This window comes from Chrysochloris asiatica, unplaced genomic scaffold (genome assembly GCF_000296735.1).
Source record: "Chrysochloris asiatica unplaced genomic scaffold, ChrAsi1.0 scaffold00064, whole genome shotgun sequence".
In the NCBI taxonomy this organism is placed as follows: Eukaryota; Metazoa; Chordata; class Mammalia; order Afrosoricida; family Chrysochloridae; genus Chrysochloris; species Chrysochloris asiatica.
Genome location: NW_006408582.1, coordinates 4,510,110 through 4,517,790, shown reverse-complemented (window position 1 = coordinate 4,517,790; position 7,681 = coordinate 4,510,110). Strand labels below are relative to the sequence as shown.

Sequence of the window (7,681 nt, the reverse complement as noted above, 5' to 3'; positions counted from 1 at the left end):
TCCCACGGAGCGGCTGGTAGTTTCGAACCACTGACCTTAAGGTTCGCAGCCCGATTCGTAACCACTACGCTACCAGAGCTCCTTAGAGTGAAGAATAAGATGGGGAAATTATCCAGGGTGGATATGTGAGTGTAATTTAGTGGCAACTACTTTTGAGGACTAACTAAGGTGCACCTGAGCCAAGCTATGATTTCAATCACCTCATACACATGTGAAAGTGCAACAAATGAATAAGAAGACTGAAAAAGGATTGGGGTATTTGAATGATGGTGTTGGAGAAGAATATTAAAAGTATCATGGACTGCAGGAAGAACAAGTAAATCTGTCTTGGAAGAAGTGCAACCAGAATATTTCTTAGGAGTCAGGATGATGAGACTTTGTCTCTCATATTTCGGATATGCTGTCAAGAGGGACCTGTCTCTGGAGAAGGATATTATGCTTGGTAAAGTGGAGGGTCAGTGAAAAAGAGTATGACCCCCAACAAAATAGATTGACACAGTGGCAGCATCATTATGCTCAAATGCAGCATTAATTGTGAGGATGGCCCAGGACCAGGCAGTGTTTCTGTTGTGTATAGGGTGGGTCACTATGAGTTGGAACTGATTTGCATAGGGTGGGTCACTAAGAGTTGGAACTGATTTAACGAAAGTGCCGTGGGCTGCCAAAAGAACCAATAGATCTGTTTTGGAAGAAGTGCAGCCAGAATGCTCCTTGGAGGCCAAACTTCATCTCTCATACTTCGGACATATTGTCAGGAGGGACCATTCACTGGAGAAGGATATCATGTTTGGTAAGGTGGATTGTCAGAAAAAAGAGGAAGACCCCCAACGAGATGGATTGGCCAAGTGGCAGCATCAATGGATTCAAGCGTGGCAACAGTAGTGAGGCTGGCCCAGGATTGAGCAGTGTTTCGTTCTGCTTTGGATAAGGTCACTGTGGGTTGGTACTGACTTGATGGCACCCAACAACAACAAAAAAAGCAACAGCTTTGTTCTGGGAAGTAGTAGGTCTGTATCACAAAGTAGCTGTAGGACTTTGGGTCAGCTACTTTACTCTCTGGATCTTAGTCTTTCTACTTGTGAAAGTTTAATTTGGGAATATACGGTAATTATCAAATTGTACTTTACAGCAGAATCACTTGGAGGGTTTTTAAAAAAGCACCAATTCGGTATATTTGGGATTGTTGTTGTAAAGCACTATCAAGTTGGTTCTGACAGATAGTGAACCTATATAGGGTTTCCAAGGAGTGGCTGGTGGGTTTGAAATGCCAGCCTATCAATTAGAAGCCCAGTGCTTATCCTACAATGCTACGTTGTTGTTATTAAGTGTCGTCGAGTTGATTCTGACCCATAGCGACCCTGTATAGGGTTTCCAAGGAGCAGCTTGTGAACTTGAACCACTGACCTTGCAGTTCAAATGACTTTGCAGTCTGGTGCATTAGCCCACAGCATCACACCTGAACTCCACAGTGCTATATCAGGATTCAATAATTGTCATTTCTAACAAGTTCTCAGGTGATGCTGATGCTGCTGGTTTGGGGATCACACTTTTTTTAAAAAAATGTTTTATTGTGAATTATGATAGTTTACATGGGAGAACACTGGTTTTCCTATTGTATATCATTTCATTGCCATGGTTACAATCCCCTCCATGCATCATCAACCAACCAAAGGGTATATCCTACAAGCCTGCGCCCCTGCCCCCGGTTGTCAGCACACAGCCTCTCTCCCTCTCTGTGTCTAAAGTCCCCAGCTGCTTTATTTTTTCACATCATTGTTTCTGCCTCCATCTCAGGCATTACTGCTTCTCTGGGAAGGGTCCTGCTCTCCGCTCTTCTTCCTTCATGGTCCCAGGGACCTCCATTCCTAGACTGCAAAGTCAATCACTCCCTCCCCATACAAAATGTCTACCTTTACATTTACAACCCTCACAATCAGTCCTAATAGCAATTATTCACCATTGTATCACAAGAGACCTATCCACATTTCCTTTCATCAGCCCCGCCTACACAGATTGGATAGTACTCAGTGGAGATTCTACCTTCCTCCATGCCCTCTGGATCTAGGTTCCCTCTGGAAAGCTTGTAAGCCAGTTACTTCTTGCCTTTGTAGTTCCTCACCCCTCCACCCCCCCACCCCCATTTTGGGTAGCCAATGTCCAAGTTACCCATCCCTGTCTCTGTGTATGGAGGGGGTGGGAATGATACTTGCTGTAAAGATTTGTTCCCTCTTTTGAGCTACTGCATCCGTAGGTGTAGGTCAAGTTCATCAAATTGTATCAGATTACTCTTTTTTCCTCTTCTTTCTTCTTCTGGTTGAGCTCTGATCATCCAGTCATTGAAGCCAGGTCAAGTGGGTATTATCTGCAAGTGTGGGTGTACTTGTGCATATGCCCTCTCTTCTTATCATCTGGACACTTCACTCTCCACTCTAGTCCTCTGTGGCTATGCCACTGAATTTGGGCTGAACAATCCCCAGGTCTTGCCACACTGCTGGCCAACCAGGTCTCCACCCAGGTTCACAGGAGTCTATTGAACGTTGTAGGGCTTAGTTCGCAGCTTCATTGCTGTTTTTCCCTCACTTCCCCTTATCGGTGATGAACGTGGTCACCAATCACAGCGTGTATTTCCATTGAGTCTTAGTCTTGGAAGGGGTTTACAATGAGGGGACCCAGCCCCTTGCCTTGATGTCTCCTGGGTGAACAACTTGCTTGTTCTTGTAGTAATCAGTCAGTCTGCCTATATTGTTTTGGATTTTTCCTGTAGGTCTTTCTTTCAAGAAGTATCTTCTGTTCTTCTAGCTGCTCCAGGCTGGTTTGCCCCCCATCCTTTCAAGTGGAAATTTCCCACCTCTGAAGATTCTGGATGCTGTTCAGGATTCCACGTATAGTCTTATGTAAGGCAGAGACTCTGCAGGTAGCCTCCTTCACTGGGCACGTTGTAGCCCCATTTTAGGTATTCCAATCAATTATAGGCAGATGACGGACTTACAAGCTTTCTATGGTGATATTTCGACTATTCCTTTCTCTCCCCTTCCAGTGTCTATTTTATAATGTAATGCAAGGAAAACCAAGATTCAAAAGACAGCCAAGCATCTTAACATTATTTCCCTCCCTTTTGGGAACCACACTTTTGATAACCACTGGGTAGAGGAACTCTCTGGCCCTTCTTGTAAGTCTGAAGTCTTGCAACTATTGGCAGACATCAGGATTAAATATAACTCTCAAGTTATTTTGGTTCTCAAATAAGGGTATCATTGCCCTTCAGGGGCCATTTGGCAATGTCTGGAGACATTTTTTTTATTCTGGAGACAATTTTGATTGTGAAGACTTGAAGAGAGGTGCTACTGGAATCTAGTAGGCAGACTATATAGATGCCTCTAGACATGCTACAATGCATAAGACAGCCCCTCATAATGAGGGCACTATCTGGTCTAGAATGTCAATAATACTGAGGTTGGGAATTTCATACAAATTAAAACCTGTGAAGCTAGGTTTGAATTTGCATAAAAATGGTAGGTGTTTAAATACACTGAGTGGTGAGATTGATGTTGAGTTTCATTTTCCAGAAGGGAAAGGTCAACAAAGTATACCTGAGATTCTCTGAGCTCATTTCCTCTTTCCAGGGGAAGTTATTTTCCTTAATTCAGAGTCTCATCCAAGGCTGAATAGGGCCATTGTCACTGTTGAAAAGTTTACAGATCCCAGGACCCAGGGAAGCCTTCCAATGAAACACAAGGCCTGGCTCCCAGCAGGGCATATCCCCAAAGCAGCATCCATCCAGGACTGGGCAGGCCCTGCACTGGATTAGAACAGCACTAGGTGTTGATTGCATTGTGTTTCCTTTCTCTGCTTCCAATCCATGTGGTAGAATATAAGGACAGCCCTTGTGGATTCTGATTAGAAGCTTTCACATATCAAGTCCCTGAATTGTAGAATGCTGTAAGCCAGAAAGACTGTGTGTGTGCATGTATGTGTGTGTGTCTGTGCAGTGAGAACCACATATTCAAACCATTCCCTATTTCTGCACTTCGTACTGCCAATTACAATCTGCTTGGTGGTGTGAAACTGACAGCCGGCAGCAGTGATGGAGACAGGAGGAACGGTGAACGAGGGCTTTGTGCATTCTCAGCTTTAGAGAGAATGTTCAGTGGGGCGGGCAGGCATGTAACTGGTAAGTTTAGGAATCAGTAAAAACCAAGAACTGGAAGTCCTAATTTATCATCTGTTTCAATACAAGGCTAGACCCAGGCTATTTAATATAATGCATTGTTTACAAGTGGAGGAGAGTGGAAGTTATTGATGCGTTACAAATGCAGGCAAATGCATCTCATAAGCCAAGGGCTAGGTAATAACAATTGCAGAAGACTAAATTTGACTTTAATCCCCTGAAGAATGGCATGCATGCAGCTTAAAATGATAAAAACTTGAAGGGGTGGGGAGGGATAGGGAGGGAGAAAGAGATTGAGGGAGACTGAGAAAGACCGAGAGGGAGAGATGTAGAGAGATAGAGCAAGAGAGAGAAAAAAAGGGCTAATTTTCTTTTGGGATTAAGTATTTCTTGATTAGGAAATAAAGAGGAAATGGAATGAAAATAATTTTTTAAAGTCTTATTTTAATAAACTGCAATATGGGTGGCAGGTTATTTTCAGTAGCAGGACTGGTGTCATGGTCAAGCAGTTTGCAGCGAGGTAAACACCTGCCAGTCTCTTAAATAATCCCAAAGACAGAAATAGAAAATGTGTACTTGTTTGATTACTGTGCATAGCCTGTGCTAGGTCCCACTCATGGGGTCATTCCTGCTACTATCACCCTAGCTTAACCTTCCTTGTCAGAGCTATGGTGACAGGGTCTGTATGTAAACAAAGTTGCCTTGTCTTTGTAATGAACATTTCCTATTGTTGGCATTTAAGGTACAATGCTATGGACATTGTAGATATGCCATGAAAGTTGACTAAACATGGGGTGATTCCATGAAGAAATGATGTGGCTCCACATTTCAGAGTCTCAACAGTGAAAGTGGCGTTAAAGTAAGCACAAAAGAATCCCTATCCATGCGGAATTACAATATTCTAGAATATTCTTGGCAAAACTTTTACAAACTCTTAAGTGAAAAATCATGTAATTGGGCAACTTTTAACTTGAGGCAGCCTATTTCATTTTGGAATGGGACTTGTTGTTGTTAAGTGCTGTCTAGTCAGTTCTGACTCATACCAGTTGCTTCTGAGGAGCAACTGGTAGGTTTGAACTGCTGACCTTGTGGTTCGAAGTCTTGTGTTGATTCTACAGAGTCACATTGAGCTGGACTACTAACCAGAAATGTTGGGCAGTTTGTATCCATGAGCTGTTTTATGGACGAAAAGACCTGGTGATCTGTTCCCTTAAGAATTGCAGCCTGGGAAACCCTATGGAGCAGTTCTACTCTGTTAAGGGTACACAACAACAACCTTCATTGGATGCTTGCTATGTGGTAGCCACTGTGCTAAAATATTTATGTGGCTTATTCTCTCTTTATACCTATATTCACCTTAGAAGATTGTATCATTATTCTCTTTTAACAAATGTGGAAACTAAGGTACAGAGAGGCTTTACCACTAGTAGCAGATAGAGGAAGGATTCAAACCCAGGTAGGCTGACTCTATAAGTCATATTTTTAACTGTTAGAACGTTGTTTTTCTTGTTATAAGCTGAAATTTGTGTCCCATTTCCACCTAGTGGCTTCAGAGTGGTAGTCAGTACCATGAGATGAGGTATCCAATGTTGGATTCCCATTATCAACATGAGTCACATTTGTCTTGTTTATGGATGTGTTTGAAGTGCACCATCTGCCTTCTCTGGTGATTCAGTGGCAAACAGAGGGAGAAAGAAGATTGGCACTGAAAGATCTTTCTCTGACAGCTTTCTAGCTGTGACAGCCAACTGCACCCAGCCTGGGTCACGGAGCACAGACAGTTCCTGGTCATTGCTGCATGAAGCCACTATTTGTGGATCAATCCTCAGAGATAAACTCACTCTGCAGAACAAATAGCGGTGTGGGTGACCCCATCTGTGTGCTTAAGCTGGTTTACTCCCAAGGGGAGTCAATAATTTCACCTCTCTAGGCTAACCCCAACATAGTAGGCCCTCAGTAAACATTTGTCAACTCTCTGAGTTGACAGCATTCAAGCTGCTAACAATGCTGACAACCCATGTCTTCAGAAGGGCTGAGCCTGGAAAGAGCAAGTATTTTTAATTTGGATAGACAGAGTCATGGTTAGCCTTGACCTTGACCATTTGCCTATGACTTTGCGGTAAATAGACCTCACAGGCTGGTATCTATTCCAATGAAGCTGGCTTATATTTTTGTACCTTGTGTCTTTTGGTTGTTTGTCTCTTGGGCACAATGATGTCATTGTTTTCTTCTGGTTTGCTATGGACAAGCCACCTTCTGTCTTTGGTATAGTATAGGTGTCTTTGGTATAGGTAAGTGCTATATTCTGTCTTTGGTATAGGTAAGTGCTCCCAGATTCTTCAAAGAGAGAAGCTGAAGTATTCTACACAAACTATGTGTCATGCCTCAAGTCAAATCAACTAGCTCTTCTTCATTTTAAAAGAAGCTTAATTTTTGCAGCCACACAAGCATATAAAAGCAGAGTCATCTTTGCCTTCTAACTTGACTCTCATATCCAGTTGGTGGTTCATTACGAGTGACTTTCTGAAATGTTTCCTAGACCAGTTCTGGTCTTATTATGTTCCTTTTGAGCAATAGTAGTACCCTCCTAACTGGTTTTTCTGCCTCTAGCTCTTAGTCCATTTTGATTGATTCTACACACAAGTAATGCAGTGGTTTTCAAACTGTGCCCCCAGGAGCCCTACAGTATCTCAGAGATGTTTTCAGACCTCAATAAGTGAAAGACCAGGGCTCAAGTGTGGAGAGTCTCTTGGGGTCCTCATTATAATTCAACCAGTTCCAATTTTTTTCATTAAAAATTTTCTTGAGATCTGAAAAATAAAAAGAAGATTTAAAAAGAACAGGGGACATGCACACCGACGGGCGAGCCTTCTTCCTTCTCGCCGAACGCCGCCAAGATGGTGTTCAGGTGCTTCGTGGAGGTTGGCTGGGTGGCCTACATCTCCTTTGGGCCTCATGCCAGGAAACTGGTCGTTATTGTAGACGTTATTGATCAGAACAAGGCTTTGGTTGATGGACCTTTCACACAAGTAAGGAGGCAGGCCATGCCTTTCAAATGCATGCAGCTCACTGACTTCATCCTCAGGTTCCCACATAGTGCCCACCAAGAAGTATGTCTGAAAAGCCTGGGAGAAGGCAGATATCAGTATAAAATGGACAGCCACAAGATGGGGCAAGAAGATTGAAGCCAGAGAAAAAAAAGCCAAGATGACCAATTTTGATAGTTTTAAAGTCATGAAGACAAAGAAAATGAGGAACAGACTAATAAAATATGAGTTAAGAAGCTTCAAAGGACAGTTTTCCTGAAAGCTTCTCACAAGAAAGCAGCTGCTGCCAAGGGAACTGCAACCGCTGCAGCAACAACTCCTGTGAACGTTCCAGGAATGAAGGCTCCTGCTCTGAAGAAGAAAGCTCCTGCCCATAAAGAGAAAGCTGCAGGCCAGAAAGAGAAACCCATAGCCCAGAAGGCTGGTGCTCCAAAATCTCAAAAGGGTCAGAAAGCTCCAGCCCAGA

General features: G+C 43.1%; 1 pseudogene; it reads left to right on the top strand.

Annotated features, from left to right (window-relative positions):
- Nucleotides 1–7,065: 7,065 nt before the first annotated feature.
- The window catches only part of LOC102810739, a 53,027-nt pseudogene continuing 52,411 nt past the window's right edge, over nt 7,066–7,681 (top strand).